The 20,663-nt window shown below is 33.9% G+C and overlaps 1 long non-coding RNA gene across 1 annotated transcript in view; it reads right to left on the bottom strand.

Moving 5' to 3' along the window:
• Positions 1 to 281: 281 nt before the first annotated feature.
• The window catches only part of LOC129529512 (uncharacterized), a 125,255-nt gene continuing 104,873 nt past the window's right edge, over positions 282 to 20,663 (bottom strand). The window contains exons 2-3 of the long non-coding RNA XR_008675056.1: positions 4,142 to 4,239; positions 282 to 326 (exon numbers count right to left, since the gene is read on the bottom strand). This is a non-coding gene — a long non-coding RNA (uncharacterized lncRNA). The remainder of the gene's footprint in view (positions 327 to 4,141; positions 4,240 to 20,663) is intronic.

The following is a 20,663-nucleotide window of genomic DNA, read 5'->3' as shown; positions in this document are numbered from 1 at the left end:
TTTCTCCTTCATTATTTATTTGACAAAATTAATATACTTCTAGAAATCATAAAGACACTTTCAACAATTAATGCATGTGAAATATCTTTACAAAAACAGCAGTGTTCTGAAAGTGACATTGCTATCATGATGATTATTAATACATTTGAAAATATATACATGTGGTAATTAAGCAATATATTCTTGAACAACCAGTGAGTCAAAGATGAAATAAAATGGAAATCAAAAAATGTCTTGAGGTAAGTGAAACTGAAAACAAAACATACTCATACTTACTTCATGTAGTAAAAGAAGTTCTAAGAGAACAGTTTAATAGCAGTAAAGACCTACACAAAGACAAGAGAAGTTTCAAACAACCTAACTTTACATCTCAATAAACTAAAAAAAAGAACAAGCTAAATCCCAAATCAGCGGAAATAAGGGAAGACTAAAGATCACAGTAGAAATAAATGAAATAGAGACTAGAAACTTAATAGAAAAAAAAATCAGTAAAACTAAGAGTCATTTTTTGGAAAAAATAAACAATATTGGCCAGGGGTGGTTGCTCATACCTGTACTCCCAGCACTCTGGGAGGCCAAGGCGGGCGGATCACACGGTCAGGAGTTCGAGACCAACCTGGCCAATATGGTGAAACGCTGTCTCTATTAAAAATACAAAAGTTAGCCAGTCGTGGTGGCACATGCTTGCAGTCCCAGTTACTCGGGAGGTTGAGGCATGAGAATCGCTTGAACCTAGGAGGCAGAGGTTGCAGCGAGCCGAGATTGTGCCACTGCACTCCAGCCTTGGCGACAGAGCAAGACTCTGCCTCAAAAAAAATTAATTAATTAAAGATAAACAAAATTGACAAACTTTTAGGGAGACTAAGAAAAATAAAAGACAAGTAAAATCAGAAATGAAGGAGGAGACATTAAAACAGTTGCCAGATAAATATAAAGGACCGTAAGAGACTACTATATACACCAGCAAAATGGATAATATAGAGGAAACATACATAGTAGACAAATAAAACCTACTAAGAATGAATCAAAAAGAAATTCAAAATGTGAATAAACCAATGACAAGAAAGTACAGTGAACTGGTAACAAAAAACTCCTGTGAAAGAAAATCCCAGTTTCCAGATGACTTCATTGGTGAATCTACCAAAATTTAAGCAAGAAGAATGCCAATCCTTTTCAAACTCTTTCTAAAAACTAAAGAGGAGAGAAAATTTTCAAACTTACTTAGGAAATACTTCCAAACTCCAGCAGTGATTTTTCTCACTGAGTATGTTTCTACGTGTGGGTTTATCATACACGGCTTTATTGTATTTAGCTACATTCCTTCTTTACCTAATTTTTTCAGAGTTTTTATCATGAAAGTATGTTGAAATATATCATATGCTCTTTCTGCATCCATTTAGATGATCATGACTTTTATCCTTCATTTTTTAAATATTGTATAATCCATTTATTAATTTACTTACACTGAGCTATCCTCATATCCCAGGAATAAATCACAACTGGATATAGTGTAGTTTCATTACATGTGCTGTTGCATTATATTTGCTAGTATTTTGTTCAAGATTTTTGCATCTACGTTCATCAAGGATAGCGTTCTGTAATTTTCTTTTCTTTTAGTTTTCTTGTCTGGCTTTAGTCTCAGGGTAAAGCTGGAGTTTGGAAGTATTCCTTAAATAAGTTTGGAAGTATTCCCTCCTCCTGAAGCTTGAGTGAGAGTTTCAGTTAGACAGGAGGAATAAAAAAATACAGAAAATAGAAGGAAACATCAGAGGTTTCTGGAATGCTGATATATTCTTTTACCTGATCTCTTACAAAGGGTGTGGTCCACTGATCAAAAATCATCAAGTTGAATACTTTGATAAGTATATTATTCTGATATAAGAAGTTGAAAAGAAAAAATATGGAGAAAATAACCATTCATTTTAAGAGTACAGTTTGGATATTAGATGCATAATATTTGATCTCAAATTGGGTACCATCTAATATCCATATCCTAGTCATGTTTAACTGAAAGAAAGACTAAAAAATGTGGTCAACTTTTTGTTAACCATGTATTCAGTAATAATCTGACGTTCTATTATCAAAGGGCAAAAAAGAAATTGGAAATTGAGGGACAACTGGGAGTTTCTGCCACCAAGAGTTGGGCCTTGTTTCCAGAAATGATGTTAAAATGATAGTTCTGTTGTAGCGGCTTTCCCTAGTATCAAAATATCTTATAAACCAAAATAAAATTTAAGAACCAATGAAGAAACGATTTTTTCATAGAAAAACCTGATAAAACATTAGCAATATATTTGGATCTTAGTTAAAATAAATAATCAAAAATATATATTACTTTATCTATAGGTGCATTCTTTTAAAAATTGTATCAAAATGCCTATATTTCAATTATTTTGTGTGTATTATACAACTCAACTGAAAAATTATTTTATGCAGATCATTTAATGTCAATACCATCTGTGCAGAAGAGCTAATAACTGGTTTCATTGAATGATGCTTTTATATAGCTTGAGTGCCAAAATCATCATTTACACAAAAGATTTCTACATTTCTTTACTAGTTAGTGGCAGCAGGCTGTCAAAGAAAGTGTGTTTTTTTTTAGAAAGTACTACTTTATGGTTTTAATTTCCTTTATTAATGAATCTCCTACACCTTGGATCATGTAAATACTAGTCTATTAAGTATATCAGCTATAGTAGTAATCATTTTAATTGTTAATTCAGAGTCTTAAAAACTGGTTGAATGACAAAATGTCTTTTCTAATATGACCATGTTATATATAGTCCAATAAAAAATTGTGGACAATGCTTAAAAAGTTATTTTAAGGGCTAAGACTAGATTATCTTTATCATTTGAATGAGCATAGCTATGTAGGAACCTACGTTGGTAATTAGCTGGCTTTTACTTATAAATAGTAGATAATATTAAAATCTGGAGTATTTCCCCAATTACATCTTATAAGTTTACTTAGTCAATTCACTGTGATCAAATAAGAAATACAAGGGAAAAGCAAATAAGCCATGTGTAATACAGGAGAAGTGGCAAGAAAAGTGGGCATGCTAGGGTGTCTGGCCCATATAGAGGGAACATCCATCCAACCAGCCAACAATCAGTAAAATGGAATGTGAGCCTCTGGATTCTCAAAAAGACGAAAGCAAAAACAAAAATCTGACAAACAAAAAACATTTTCAGGTACTTATGAGATATCTCTCCATTAAAAATAAAATAAAACAAAAATCCTAACAAGTCAGTTTTTAAATAGCTGAACTGACTGTATCTAAAAGCCAGATCTCACCTATGGACCACCAGATTACAAACTTTGCATTAGAGTTTGAAATGTGTATCAATGTATTTCAGGTTAAAAATATTATATCAACAAATGTGAACTGCTCATTTTCATTATCGTTTCTTAATTTTGTTAATGATAAGCTTTATATTTGAGGAACATTTTTAGAGAACTTTTTAAAATAGGAAAAATGAAAAAACAAAACCAAATCTCTTTTATTCAATGAATAAGAGACAAGTTAATGATGAAAATTTATAGTGAAAAATAGGGAGAAAATGTAGACATCACATTTATTAATTTTTACAAAAGGTATCATATTCATACTACAGAGCAATGGGATATTTATAAACAAACCACTGTTATGAGTGCCCCATTTGTATTCAATTAAGTTTTCTAGGTTCAAGAACATTTAAAATATCATACTTAACCTAGACATGACAATTTTAAACATACAACCCAGTCATTTAAAACTTCTCAGTAAGTGCCTGGGTAAATATTTTTTCCCCTAGCATTATTTTTGGTCTTCAGATTTGTAAGATATTTACATATGTAGAATACCTAAACCAGATAGAATAAAATCACTTCGTAGACATATGCATATGTATATTATATGTGTCCTTCTAGAATTCTACATATGCGAAAATACATCATTCAAAAAGTGTTCTTATTAGAAAGTCACCCTATGATCTAAATGTGCTGTGAACATTTTGAAACCTATGGTAACTTTATCCTAACTCTAAATTTCATCTTGAGAGGGAGTCTTGATCTAATTTTCAGGCTTGGCAGCAAAGTTTTAAATCATTATATTATCACTGAACTTATTTAGCACCATTAGCTTTTTAAAAGATTACTTACTGTGTTATTTTTATGTATGTTTTTCTTCAGACGTGCACAACATAGTGTCCAAAAATGTAAGAAGCAACAAGTCATGGAGACAGGTGAAAGGCCAGGAACTAGAAGAGTGAAAAAAGGGGCATTAGACAGGAAATGGGTTAGGAATGGGAATCGACTACATAGAATTAGCAGCTTCAGTAAGTAACAGAACAGAGCTAGGATTAAAAACAAAGAATCACAGAATAGACAAAGTAGAGCAAAGCAGATATTAAAGGGAAACCAAAAAGGTTTTCTAAGGAATAAATAAGATATATGTAATTAGTACATCAAGGCAAACAGTATGTTCATAGCAGGCACATCTTGCAGATTCTGGCAGTTATTAAAACTCAGCTAAGTAGGAGTTCCAGAATCTAGAAGGAAAATCTGCTCTTCACACATCAGATTCTGAAGCACTGGGATTTGCCCATACATTCAAGACCAATAATGCTAACTACTTACAATAAAATCTAAGAAAACCAATAGCTTGTTTTGAAGAGTGCTTACTGTATCATTTGACAGATGGATATCACATATAATTTCATTTTTTAATGATAGTTGTGAATGGAAGACGTTGTGCCTATTTTACAATTGAAGAAACTTGTACACAGAGGTTTTAAGAAGAGCACATCTTGCTATTAAATGACTAAGCATTAGAGCTAAGAGCTCAGCCCATTTTTAATAGGACATTGCATTAATTTCCCCTCCCTACTATAACAAATTGCCACAAATTAGTGGCTTCAAGCAACACAAATGTATTACCTTCCAGTTCTGGACGTTGGAAGTCTAAATCAGATGTCACTAGGCTATAATCAAACTTCAGCAAGACTGCATTCATTTTGGAAAACCTGGGTGGATGATCCATTTCCTTACCTTTCCCACTTTCTAGAAGCTGCTCATATTCCTTGGCTTGCGGCCCCATTCCTCTACCTTCAAAGCCAACTACTGTTTTCTAAGTTCTTACATTGCCATCTCTCTAGTTCTCCAGAGTCACATCTTCCTCTAGCTCCTTTCAGGACTCTTGTGATCACATTGGGTTCACATGGATAATCCAGGCTACTCTTCCTATTTTAACATCATCTGATTAGCAAATTTACTTCCACCTACAAACTAACTTTAGCTTTGCTGTGTAATACAGGATATTCATAGGATCCAGGCCTTAAAAGAAGGAACATCTTTGGGGGTGGGGTAGATTATTCTGCCTGCCACAGACAGCAAAGCTTTTATTCTTAATTCTGAGCTCCAAGACCTCACCTAGCAGCAGACTTGCACATGCATAACAAATCATCAATGTAGTACAGGCTCTCCCCACACTCTCACATGCTTTCCTGACTAACTCTGAATCTCAGCACTAATTGTCAAAAGTGTCAATTAGTGGTTAGGAAAAAGAAATTCCTCTTCATTGATGTAAAATAATGTATAAAACATATATAGAACATGGTCAAAAATAAAAATTATGTTTTCATATGCAAATATTCAACTTCTATATTTTCAGAACATTAAAAAATAATAATGAGAAAAAAAGCTGTGTGGGATTTTTTTTTAATTTAAGCCTTAAATAGCTAAGGGGCCATTGTGTAGAATACAAACATGTTGTAATTGCTAATCTACTCAGATTTCTCTTTAGCAAATTCCAGCAAAAATTTTTTGAAAATGATAGTATGATTGAGAAGATATTTTAGGATAATTGAGAGAAGATAGAGAGCCTTTTAAGTATTTAGAAATTACATAATGAGGAAAATGACATTAAACTGATAAAATTGTAGAATCCTGATGTTGGAGCTGGATCCAGAGATTCTTAAAACTTTTTCCAGGACAATTTTTTTGTTTTGTTTTGTTTTGTTTTTAGAGCCAGGGTCTTGCTCTGTCACCCAGGCTGGAGTGCAATGGCACGGTCATAGCCCACTATAACCTTCAACTCCTGAGCTTAAGCTATCCTCCCAGCTAATTTTTATTTTTATTTTTTATTTTTTGTAGATTGGGTCTCCCTATGTTGCCCAGGCTGGTCTTGAGCTCCTGGCTTCAAGTGATAATCCTACCTCGGCCTTTCAAAGTGCTGGGATTACAGGCATAAACAACTGTGCTTGGCCTGCAAATGACAAATGTAAGAATAAAGATTTCCCTTATTTCATCCCAGAATTATGCTGAATTGGGAGTTAATTGCTTTTCAGTAGTTAATAGGTCATATAGACAAAAGGAATTTTTTTTACTCTATTGACCATATATGCAATACAGAAATTGAAACTAGATGGTGTCATCGGTAGGGAGAGGAAAGGATGGTGGTGAGGTGAGAGTGGGACATTGTGTGGAGATGATAGACTAGATATCATTCAGCAGCTAGGCAAGCACAGAGACACAGAGCTAGATTAGATTTTAAGCAATTTACAAAATACAAAAATCTATAGTTCAAAAGAAATATGCTTAAAACAAAACAATAAAGGAAGCTAAATGAAAAATAAAAATAAACTTATTAGGCAAATATGAACCAAAATAAAGCCAAAGTATCAATCTTGTAGCAGATGACAAAGACTTCCAAGTGAAAAACATTATAAAAACAATAGCAATTTAATATATTATTTAAAAATCATATTTTTAACTGCATGTCATTTGATCCAAAGAGAAGCAATTAACAAAAGTATAGTGAAAATAAACTGTGCAGAAATTGAAATACATTTTTTAAATGTTTTAATGTATTTCTATCTTTTATTAATTGCATGAAATTGCAGTCATTTAATTACAAGTATGAAGGCAGACTTAACCTGTGATAAAGACCATGTGATTAAAAATTTATGTCATCGTTAAAAGACATATTAGTAAATCAGCCTCATATTGGCATTCAATATAATGTCATCTTTAAAAAATCAATATTTACATAGGTATACACGTGTCATGGTGGTTTGCTGCACCCATCAACCTGTCACCTACATTAGTTATTTCTCCTAATGTTATCCCACCCCTAGTACCCCAGAACTTAAAGTATAATAAAACTTAAAAAAATTTTTTTAAAAGCCTGGGAGAAAACCTATTCGAAGATGTAAAAAGTGTCCAACAAAAATTAAAGATGTAAATGAATGAACAAATACACCATGTAGATGAATTAAAAGACTCAATACCATCAACATTAAAAAAATCAATATTTATCAATTGCCTCCCAGGTGAAAAATACTAAGGAAGATGGTATTAAAATTTTGATACCTTTTAATGGTACTTTGCAATACTAATATAACAGCTATTTACTAAAGTGTTTTAATATGCAGTTTTAAAAATGTGTTTCTTACAAAGGCTTTGTTTGAACAGTGTGTCTCAGATGCAAATACAGATCAGTAGCAATATGAAAAACATAAAATATATTGTTGTAAATCTCCTGTGGTGAACACAGTCTAGAGTAAAGAATAAGTTACTTTTGGATGGCAAAGGTGGTAGGCTAACACTACCTCGATTATATTTTGTAAGAGAAGACTCTGTCTTAGCAGATTAGAGGGTGAGATTATCCTGCTGGCCACGAAGAAGCAAACAGCCACGTTGCGCATGTCTATTGAGAGGGACATGTGATAGTAAACGGCTGGCAGCCCTTAGGACCTAAGTGTTGCACTCAGCCAACATCCAGCAACAAAATGGGGACTCAATTCTTCTAAATACAAGCAGATGAATTCTGCCTAACAGCTTGTGGGAGCTTAGCAGAGAACTTATCCACAGTCAAAACTCCGGTAAAACCACCAACTAACTGTCGGGCGCGGTGGCTCACTCCTGTAATCCCAGCACTTTGTGGGGCCGAGGCGGGCGGATCACGAGGTCAGGAGATCGAGACCATCCTGGCTAACACGGTGAAACCCCGTCTCTACTAAACACACACACACACACACACACACACACACACACACACACACACACACACACACTAACTATCCGGGCGTGGTGGCGGGCGCTTGTAGTCCCAGCTACTCGGGAGCCTGAGGCAGGAGAATGGTGTGAACCCGGGAGGCGGAGCTTGCAGTGAGCCGAGATCGCACCACTGCACTCCAGCCTGGGCGACAGAGTGAGACTCCGTCTCAAAACAAAAACCACCAACTGACAGACATCTTCTTGCAGCCTTGTAAGACCTTTAGCATAGTATTACAACCTAAGCTGTGCCCAGACTCATCACAGAAACTTTCAAATAATAAACAGTTGTTTTAATCCTCTACATGTGTAGTCATTTGTTTTGCAACAATGTAAAACTAATACAGATACCTGGGTTTATATTGTGAAGGATGAAAGTTACCCATAGCCTAACAAGTAATTCTCATGATTTCTGGAGGTATGTGAAACACTGAAACATTTATTAGGTATGACTCGATAAGTTCAGGATACCTTAGGACACCAGCCTGAAAAGTCTGAATGTCATGGACAGAGACTGTGGTTATGACTCAGCATACCGCAACCTGTAAGCATGATGTGAATTTGAGCACATTTATTGGCCATGTTAAAATGAATGCCTTGAGAGTAAGATTCCAAATAAATTTGACAAAAATAACTCAATTAATGATTTTCATTAAGTTTGTCACTTTGTTTCTGTTATTAAAAGCCTAAGAAATTATTAAATGCTGTTACCACACAAATAACACATGCAGAGAATATAAAAATTAACAGAACTAAACTCGTACCTGCTAATAGAAAACATAAAAACAGTGATGCAAATATAATGAAATTTAAGCATTACACAATCAGCTCAGGAACATAAAATAGACAAAAATGCAATTTAAATATTTGAACAACATAATTAATAAAATTAGCATGAAATGACAGCAGGCAATTGGCTTTACCTTCTCTTTTTTTTAGTAGCTTTTTACAAACATTAATAGATTATTTCTTGGAGCAGTTTAAGTTTTACAGAAAAATTGAGCAGAAACTACAGAGTTCCCAAATAACCACTCTTCCCCCAACTTCATGGTTTCCACTATTATTAAATATTCCATGAGTATGGTACACGTGTTACACTTGTTATTGATAATTAAATTAATCCAATATTGATAAATTATTATTAACAAAATTCTATCATTTACATTAAGATGTGCTGTATATATTTTACATTCTATTAGTTATTGCAGATATATGATGTCATGTTTCTGCCATTGCAGTATCCTAAAGAATGGTTTCACTGCCCTAAAAATTCTCTGTCCTACTTATTCTCGCAGAACCGTGGCCACCACCAAACTTTTCACTGACTCCATAGCTTTTCCTTTTCCAGACTAGCTCATACCTATAATCATAAAGTGTGTAAATTTTTAAACTGTCTTCTTTCACTTAGCAATATGAATTAAACGTTCCTTCTGGTCTTTTTGTAGCTTCCTATCTCATTTCTTTATTCCTTCAATAATATTCCATTGAGTGGATGTATCACTGTTTGTTTATCCATTCATCTACTGAATGACATTTTGTTTGCTTTTGAGTTTTAGCAGTTAGAAAAAAGCTGTTACAAACATTTGCATGCATGATTTATGTGGACATTAACTTTCAAGTTATTTGGTTAAATTCCTGGGAGCAGGATTTCTGGGTCATATGGTAAGAATTTATTTAGTTTTATAAGAAACTCTTTCCAAGTGGCTATACTATTCTGTATTCCCACCAAAAATGAATGAGAGTTCCTGTTGCTCCACATACTCTCCAGCAGTTGTCATTATTGCTGTTATTTATTTTAGCCATTCTAATAGATGTATAGTGCTTTCTCATTGTTTTTATTTGCAATCCCATGATGACATCTCAAGTTGAGCATATTGTCATAGATTTATTTGCCATCTGTATATCTTCTTTGGTGACATACATGATCAGATCATCTGCCCAATTTTTTTAAAAGTTTTTGCTTTCTTATTGTTGAATGTTAAAAATTACAGAACTGTAGCAGAGGGTCCTGACTGATAGAAGGAAAAATAACAAACAGAAAGGAATAGCATCAACATCAACAAAAAGGACATCCACACAGAAACCCCATTCGAAGATCACCAACATCAAAGACCAAAGGTAGATAAATCCACGAAGATGAGGAAAAAACATTGAAAAAGGCTGAAAATTCCAAAAACCAGAATGCTTCTTCTACTCCAAAGGATCACAACTCCTCACCAGCAAGGCAACAAAACTGGATGGAGAATGAGTTTGATGAATTGACAGAAGTAGGCTTTAGAAGGTGGGTAATAACAAACTCCTCTGAGCTAAAGGAGCATGTTCTAACCCAAAGGAAGGAAGCTAAGAGCTTTGAAAAAAGGTTAGAGGAATTCCTAACTAGAATAATCATTTTAGAGAAGAACATAAATGACCTGATGGAGCTGAAAAACACAGCACGAGAACTTCCTGAAGCATACACAAGTATCAATAGCCAAATTGAACAAGTGGAAGAAAGGATATCAGAGATGGAAGATCAACTTAATGAAATAAAGTGTGAAGACAAGATGTGAGAAAAAAGAATGAAAAGTAATGAACAAAGCCTCCAAGAAATATGGGACTATGTGAAAAGACCAACCTACGTTTGATTGGTGTACCTGAAAGTGATGGGGAGAAAGGAACCAAGTTGGTAAACGGTCTTCAGGATATTATCCAGGAAAACTTCCCCAACCTAGTGAGACAGGACAACATTAAAATTCAGGAAATAAACAGAACACCACAAAGATACTCCTCAAGAACAGCAACACCAAAACACATAATCATCAGATTCACCAAGGTTGAAATGAAGGAAAAAATGTTAAGGGCAGCCAGAGAGAAAGGTCGAGTTACCCACAAAGGGAAGCCCATCAGACTAACAGTGGATCTCTCTGCAGAAACCCTACAAGCCAGAAGAGAGTGTGGACCGATATTCAACATTCTTAAAGAAAAGAATTTTCAACCCAGAATTTCACATCCCGCCAAACTAGGTTTCATAAGCAAAGGAGAAATAAAATCCTTTACAGACAAGCAAATGCTGAGAGATTTTGTCACCACCAGGCCTGCTGTACAAAAAATCCTGAAGGAAGCACTAAATGCGGAAAGGAAAAACAAGTACCAGCCACAGCAAAAACATACCAAATTGTAAAGACCATCCACACTATGAAGAAACTGCATCAAATAATAGGCAAAATAACTAGCTAGCATCATAATGACAGGATTAATTCACACATAAAAATATTAAACTTAAATGTAAACAGGCTAAATGCCCCAATTAAAAGACACAGACTGGCAAGTTGGATAGAGTGAAGACGCATCGGCGTGCTGTATTCAGGAGACCCATCTCATGTGCAAAGACACACATAGGCTCAAAATAAAGGGATGGAGGAATTTTTACCAAACAAATGAAAAAAAAAAAAAGCAGGGGTTCCAATCCTAGTATCTGATAAAACAGACTTGAAAACATTAAAACAACAAAGATCAAAATATACAAAGAAGGCCATTACATAACAGTAAAGGGATCAATGCAACAAATGAGCTAACTATTCTAAATATGTATGCACCCAATACAGGAGCACCCAGATGCATAAAGCAAATTCTTAGAGACCTACAAAGAGACTTAGACTCCCACACAATAATAGTGGGAGACTTTAACACCCCACTGTCAATATTAGACAGATCAACAAGACAGAAAATTAACACGTATATTCAGGATTTGTACTCACCTCTGGACAAGCGGACCTAATAGACATCCACAGAAATCTCCACCTCAAATCAACAGAATATACATTCTTCTCAGCACCACATCACACTTACTATAAAACTGACCACATAATTGGAAGTAAAACACTCCTCAGCAAATGCAAAAAAAATGGAAATCATAACAGTCTCTCAGACCACAGTGCAATCAAATTAGAACTCAGGATTAAGAAACTCACTAACAACTGCACAACTATGTGGAAACTGCACAACCTGCTCTTGAATGACTACTGGGTGAATAATAAAATTAAAGCAGAAATAAATAAGTTATTTGACACCAATGAGAACGAAGACACAATGTACCAGCATGTTTGTGACACAGCTAAAACAGTGTTTGGAGGGAAATTTATACCACTAAATGCCCACAGGAGAAAGTGGGAGGGATCTAAAATTGATACCCTAACATCACAGTTAAAATAATTAGAGAAGCAAGAACAAATAAATTCAAAAGGTAGCAGAAGTCAAGAAATACTAAGATCAGAGCAGAACTGAAGGAGATAAAGATACGAAAATTCTTTCAAAAAAATCAATAAATCCAGGAGCAGTTTTTTTGAAGATTAATAAAATAGAACTCTAGCCAGACTAATAAAGAAGAAAATAGAAAAGAATCAAATAGACACAATAAAAATGATAAAGGGGATATCACCACTGATCCCACAGAAATACAAACTACCTCTACATCAGAGAATACTATAAACACCTCTACACAAATAAACTAGAAAATCTAGAATAAATTGATAAATTCCTAAACACATATACACCCCGCCAAGACTAAACCAGGAAGAAGTCAAATCCCTGAACAGACCAATAACAAGTTCTGAAATTGAGGCAGTAATTATTAGCCTACCAAACAAAAAAATCCCAGGACCAGATGGATTCACAGCCGAATTCTACCAAAGGTAAAAAGAATAGCTGGTACCATTACTTCTGAAACTATTCCAAACAATAGAAAAAGAGGGACTCCTCCCTAACTCATTTCATGAGGCCAGCATCATCCTGATAACAAACCTGGCAGAGACGCAACAACAACAACGAAAAACAAAATTTCAGGCCAATACCCTCATGAACATCGATGCAAAAATCCTTAATAAAATACTAGCAAACCGAATCCAGCAGCACATCAAAAAGCTAATCCAACACGACCAAGTCGGCTTCATCCCTGGGATGCAAGGCTGGTTCAACAAATGCAAATCAATAAATGTAATCCCTCGCATAAACAGAACCAATGACAAAAACCACATGATTATCTCAATAGATGCAGAAAAGGCCTTTGATGAAATTCAAAACCCCTTCATCGTCTCAATAAACTAGGTATTGATGGAACGTATCTCAAAATGATAACAACTATTTATGACAAACCCACAGCCAGTTTAATACTGAGTGGGCAAAAGCTGGAAGCATTTCCCTTTGAAAATTGGAAGAAGAAAAGGATGCCCTCTCTCACCACTCCTATTCAACATAGTATTGGAAGTTCTGGCCAGGGTAATCAGGCAAGAGAAAGAAATACAGGGTATTCAAATAGAAAGGGAGGAAGTCAAATTGTCTCTGTTTCCAGATGATATGATTGTATATTTAGAAAACCCCATTGTCTCAGCCCCAAATCTACTTAAGCTGATAAGCAACTTCAGCAAAGTCTCAGGATACAAAATCAACATACAAAAATCACAAGAATTCCTATAGGCCAATAATAGACAAACAGAGAGCCAAATCATGAGTGAACTCTCATTCACAGTTGCTACAAATAGAATAAAATACCTAGGTATCCTACTTACAAGGGATGTGAAGGACCTCTTCAAGGAGAACTACAAACCACTGCTCAAGGAAATAATAGAGGACACAAACAAATGGAAAAACATTTCATGCTCATGGGTAGAAAGAATCAATATCGTGAAAATGGACATACTGCCCAAAGTAATTTATAGATTCAGTGCTATCCCCATAAAGCTGCCATTGTCTTTCTTCACAGAATTAGAAAAATCTGCTTTTAATTTCATATGGAACCAAAAAGGAGCCTGCATAGCCAAGACAATCCTAAGCAAGAAGAACAAAGCTGGAGGCATCATGCTACCTGACTTCAAACTATACTACAAGGCTATAGTAACCAAAACAGCATGGTACTGGTACCAAAACGGATATATAGACCGATGGAAGAGAATGGAGGATTCAGAAATAATGTCACACATCTACAACCATTTGACCTTTGACAAACCTGAAAAAAACAAGCAATCGGGAAAGGATTACTTATTCAATAAATGCTGTTGGGAAAATTGGCTAGCCATATGCGGAAAACAGTAACTGGACCCCTTCCTTGCACTTTATACAAAAATTAACTCAAGATGGATTAAAGACTTAAATGTAAGACCTAAAACCATAAAAACTCTAGAAGAAAACCTAGGCAATACCAATTAGAACATAGACATGGGCAAAGACTTCATGACTAAAACACCAAAAGCGATGGCAACAAAAGCCAAAATTGACAAATGGGATCTAATTAAACTAAAGAGCATACGCACAGCAAAAAAAACTATCATCAGCATAAACAGGCAACCTACAGAATGGGAGAAAATTTTTGCAATCTATCCATCTGACAAAGAGCTAATATCCAGAATCTACAAGGACCTTAAACAATTTTACAAGAAAAAAACAAACCCATCAAAAAGTGAGTTAAGGATATGAACAGATACTTCTCAAACGAAGACATTTATGTGGCCAATAAACATACGAAAAAAAGCTCATCATCACTGGTCATTAGACAAATGCAAATCAAAACCACGATGAGATACTGTCTCACACCAGTTAGAATAGTGATCATTAAAAAGTTCAGGAAACAACAGATGCTGGAGAGGATGTGAAGAAATAGGAACACTTTTACACTCTCAGTGGGAGTGTAAATTAGTCCAACCGTTGTTGAAGACAGTGTGGTGATTACTCAAGGATCTAGAACTAGAAATATCATTTGACCCAGCAATCCCATTACTGGGTATATACCCAAAGTATTATAAATCATTCTACTATAAAGACACATGCACACGTATGTTTATTGCAGCACTATTCACAATAGCAAAGACTTGGAACGAACCCAAATGCCCAACAATGATAGGCTGCATAAAGAAAATGTGGCACATATACATCATAGAATACTATCCAGCCATAACAACGGATGAGTTTATGTCCTTTGCAGCAACATGGATGAAGCCGGAACCTATTATTGTCAGCAAACTAACACACGAAGAGAAAATCAAACACCGTATGTTCTCACTCATAAGTGATAGTTGAACAATGAGAACACATAAACACAGGGAAGGGAACATCACACACTGGGGCCTGTCAGGGGGTGGGGAGCTAGGGGAGGGATAGCATTAGGAGAAATACCTAATGTAGATGACGGGTTGATGGGTGCAGCAAACCACCACAGCACGTGCATACCTATGTAACAAAACTGCACGTTCTGCATATGTATCCCAGAACTTAAAGTATAATAAAAAAAGTTCAAGTATTTTATATACAAGTCCTCTATCAGATAGGAGATTGGCAGATAATTTTTTTTTCAGTTAATAACTTGTGTTTACAATGTCTTTCACAGAAAGATTGTTTTTAAATTTAGTGAACTCCAACTTATCAACAGTTTCTGCAATAGACTATGCATTTGTCACTGCATCTAAAAACTCATCAGCAAATCCAAGATTATCTAGGTTTTCTATGTTATCTTGTAGATATTTTATAATTTTGTATTTTATATTTGATCTATGATCCATTTTGAGTTTATTTATTGTTAAAGGTGTAAGTTTCATGTCTATATTCCTTTTCTTACATGAGGATGTCCGATTGTTCCAACAACATTTGTGGAAAAGTCTATCCTTTCTCCATTGAATTGCCTTTGCTACCTTATCAAAAATCACTTGTCTATATTTGTGTGGGCCTAATTAGGCACTTTCTATTATTAACTTATTTTTAAGTGTCCTTGAAAAACTTGTAAACACTGATTATATGTCATGAAATACAGGTACATCAACCAAGTGAATGTATAATCATATTAAAAATTTTTAAAAATTTAAAAATTATTAATTCTGTTCTTTAGGTGAAGATGACACCAAGAAAAAAACCCTAATACCCTAATAATATATAATTTAAAGTCATTTGCTTCATATTATTAAATAATAACTATTGTGAAGATTCTAGTGATCCTGAAAAAAGTCGGTAAATTTAACAGAAATTTTTAAACAACTATATTTAAATTTGAAAAACAAAACAAAACAAAAACATTGACCTGATTTCTACTTGGAACACATTAAACCTATGTATTTATTTGAAGAAAATTTATGTTGATATTATTCAGTATTATATATTTTCTTCTAAGGACCAGAGTAATTCTTTCTGATCCTATCTGTTACATGGTTTGAAACCATTTAATAAAATTATTAAGCTTTGAAAATATAATTTCAGTATTGTCATTAAACTCTTTATTCTTTTATGATATGCTTCTATGGCACATTTTCCAATAATCTGTTCTAAATTGTTTCTAGTAAACAGGAAAGTTATTGAACTGTGTATAAAAAGTTTGTATTTGTGTGATTATTTTCCATTTGTTTTTTGAGGAAATATTTCTTCACTGACCATAAGATTTTATGAGAATATTTTTTTTCTGTCTTCTTATTTTCAACCCTTGAAATTGCCCATCTACGAAAAGCATGAAATCCTCCCTGAATAAGGTTAAAGGGAGCTTATTAATTTTCAATTATACTAATGGCTTTCCATAATATTGTGGATAATTGAAGGCTGACCTGTGACTAGGCAGTGATCTGCTTATTCTTTGTGGTTTATTTTCAACCTACTTCCAAAATGGATTTGAAGTAATTTACTACACACAAGACACAGAATAAAACTATTAAAACAAACTATTTGAAACCATAATTGAGAGGGTAAAATAATTTGGTTAAAAGTTAAAAAAAAACTGTGTATGATTGGATAATATACTAGGCAACTTTAATGTTTGACTAATTGTGAAAATGATACAATGAAAAGTATTGTTTTTTGATAAATTAATCTCTTAGGATGTATTAATTAACATATAAAATGCATAGAGAACACTAAGATATGTTTCAAATGAGAATTGTTGCGTATTTATTATTCCTTGATTCACGTTTATACTTTATCTCCAAATTAAACATGAGTGATTCAGAGGTATAATTATTATGACCCTCAGGATGGTAGATTCCTTTATCCTGTTATTTTAAAGGCTCAAAAAATATGCAAATCTATGAATAATAACAAAGGTGGTAGATGCAGAAACACCACTAATATCTTCTCATAGCACTAATGATAGCAAGAGAATATACAGGCTAAATTGAAGAAGCTCTAGAGCAGTGGTGTCCAATCTTTTTGCTTTCCTGGGCCACATTGGAAGAAGAATTGTCTTGGGTAACACATAAAATACACTAATACTAATGATAGCTGATGAGCTTAACAATTTTTTTGCAAAATAATCTTATAATATTTTAAGAAAATTTATGAATTTTTGTTAGGCTGTATTCAAAGCCGTCCTGGGACGCACGCCGCCCATGGGCTGCAGGTGGGACAAGTTTGCTATGGAGAATATTCAGTGATAATATCTATTTTTTTCATAGATGAAATGACTGTCAATTAAAAATAATACAGCATTTTTAATTTAAAATAATTTTTTTTCTTTTTGAAATGCAAGCAATAATAAATATGTGTGAAATTCAAAGAAAATAATTTTAAATTATTATTTAATGTTAACAAAATATATATATTCTTGGAAACATTGTAAGAAGGAATTAAAGAAAGCATATATCCATCCTGAGCAAAAAATAAAAAAAATTGGAGGAATCACATTACCTGACTTCAAATTATACTGCAAATCTGTAGTAACCAAACCAGCATGGATTTCCATAAAAACAAACAAATAGAGCAGTGAAACAGAATGGAGAGCCCAGAAATAAATCCACATACCTACAGTGAATCATTTTTGACAAAAGTACCAAGAACATACATTGTAGAATAGACAATCTCTTCAATAAATGGTGCTGAGAAAACTAGATATCTATATGCAGAGAACGGAACTAGATCCCTATCGCTTGCCATATACAAAAATCGAAATGGATTAAAGACTTAAATGTAAGATCTCAAACTATGAAATGACTAAAAGAAAACATCCGGAAAAATTTCCAGGACATTGGACTTCTTGGGTCCAATGTCCTGGAATTTCTGGCCAAATATTTCTTTTATCAGTACCCCACAATCACAGGCAATCAAAGGAAAAATGGACAAATGGGATTAGTTCAATTTAAAGAGCTTCTTCACACCAAAGAAAACAATCAACAAAGTGAAGAGACCATCTACACAATGGGAGAAAATAATTGCAAACTACCCAACTGACAAGAGATTAATAACCAGAATATGTAAGGAGTCAAACAACTTGACAGGAAACAATAAAATAATCTGATTTAAAAATGGACTAAAGATCTGATGATATTTTTCAAAAGAAGATATACAAATGGCCAAGAACATATGTGAAAAATGCTCAACATCATTAATCGTCAGAGAAATACAGATCAAAGCTACAATGAGATGTCATCTCTCCTCACTTAAAATGGCTTTCAGCTAAAAGACAAACAATAATGAAAGCTGGCAAGGATGTGGAGAAAGTGGAACACTTGTACACTGCTGGTGGGAACGTAAATTAGTGCAGCTACTATGGAGAACAGTATAAAAGTTCCTCAAAAACTAAATATAGAACACTATATGATCCAGCAATCCACTACTGGGTATTTATCCAAAAGAGACGATGGCAGCATATCAAAGAGATGTCTGCACTCCCATGTTTATTGCAGAAATATTCACAATAGCCAAGATTTGAAATCAATCTAAGTGTTCATCAGTGGATTAATAAAAAAAGAAAATGTGGTACGTATACACAATGGAATAATATTCATCCACGTAAAAGAATGAAATCCCATCATTTGCAGCAACATAGATGGAACTGGAGGGCATTATGGTCGCTAAAAGAAGCCAGGCATAGAAAGGCAAATTTCTGTTGTGAGAAATAAGAAATTTGTGACAGCTAAAAATTAATGTATATTAATATACCTTAATTTACATAGTAATATATTTGTGACAGCTAAAAATTAAAACAATAGATTCATAGAAATAGAGAAAAGAATGATGATTACCAGAGGCTAAAAAGGGTAGTGAGTAGTGGGGAAAAATGGAAATAGCTCATGAGTGCAAAAATAGAGTTAAACACAATGAATAAGATCTAGTATTTGATAGCACAGCGAAGTGATTATAGTCAACAATCATTTCTTGGTACACTTAAAAATAACTAAAAATCTGGAATCAAAATGTTTCCAAGACAAATAAATGATAAATGCTTGAGGATGGATACCCCGATTACTGTGATGTGATTATTAAACATCGTATGCCTGTATAAAAACATCACATGTAGCCCATGAAAATGTGTACCCCTTCTGTACCTATAATAATTAGAAATCAAAAATTGAGAAAAAGAAATATACGCTGATATTCAGAAAAAGGCATTTGTAGAATTTTTAAAATTCGTGTCTACATATGTGTGTTATATAAAGTTACATATAGACAAAACATTACTTCAAAATACACATATGTTACACTATTTGCATATTATTTACTCTCAATGTATATGTTAATTAACCTAAATTTTGCGACGGTTTTTAAAGAAATCTTCCTTTCACTTTCCAAAACGTCTTTTGGAGCATTCCATTATCAGTATTCCATGTCATTCAAAATACGGTCATCTTACAGAAATAGCCAATGTCATTTAGGAATTAGTGTTGCATCTTGTAAACCTACTGAGATATACAAAATGTGAATTTAATATTTGATGGAGAAGTTCTGAGCATGTTTGACCAATCACAATTAATATTCCCACTCTGGCTCACTCATCTACAACTGTCTTAGGTATATTTCTCTAACAATGGATCTTCTCAAATTACCAAAGAATTTCTCATATATATATATATACACACACATATATGTGTATATATACATACACACATATGTATATATATGCACACACATATATACATATGTGTGTATGTATATATACACATGTGTGTGTATGTATATATACACATACGTGTATGTATACATACATGTATGTGTATGTATATATACACGTATGTGTATGTATATATATATATATATGAGAAATTCTGTGGTAATTTGAGAAGATCCATGGTTAGCGAAACATACCTAAGACAGTTGTAGATGAGTGTATATATATACACACACATATATGTGTGTGTATACACACACACACACACACACACACACACACACCCTTCGGTCTTCCTTTGTCTCTGTCTTTCTCTGTGACTCTCTTCTCTCTCTCTCCCTCTCTCAGATACACACGTATACACACAGACACACAGGCACACTCTCATTCGTGTTCTTTCTCTATGCCATTATCCTGGAAGAAATATGTCCAAATCAAAGTAAAACTACAGTAAGTAAGTAATGAATGGTGGTCTTTCAGTAATAAATGCTATACCTCCTAAAAATACAAATTACCCTGCTGAAGTAAGATCTTTATCAATAACATTCATAAATAAATGTCATTTGTTTGGGGTTATATAAAAGATTGCATAGGAACATTTAAAAACTTGTTATTGTCAATGTCAACGATAGTAGACAGTAAACAACAGCAATATCCATGTCTGGAAAGTAATTGAATTGATTACTTATAAACGTGCTTGATTTCCAATAATAGAGATGTGGATGCCAGATATTAGATCATGAGGACTAACAGGGAAACTCCCTTTCTAGTCTTGTACTGATTTATTTTGGATGCAAGGGATTT

Source organism: Gorilla gorilla, chromosome 1, assembly GCF_029281585.2.
Source record: "Gorilla gorilla gorilla isolate KB3781 chromosome 1, NHGRI_mGorGor1-v2.1_pri, whole genome shotgun sequence".
NCBI lineage: Eukaryota > Metazoa > Chordata > Mammalia > Primates > Hominidae > Gorilla > Gorilla gorilla.
This window is presented reverse-complemented; position numbering and strand designations above follow the sequence as displayed.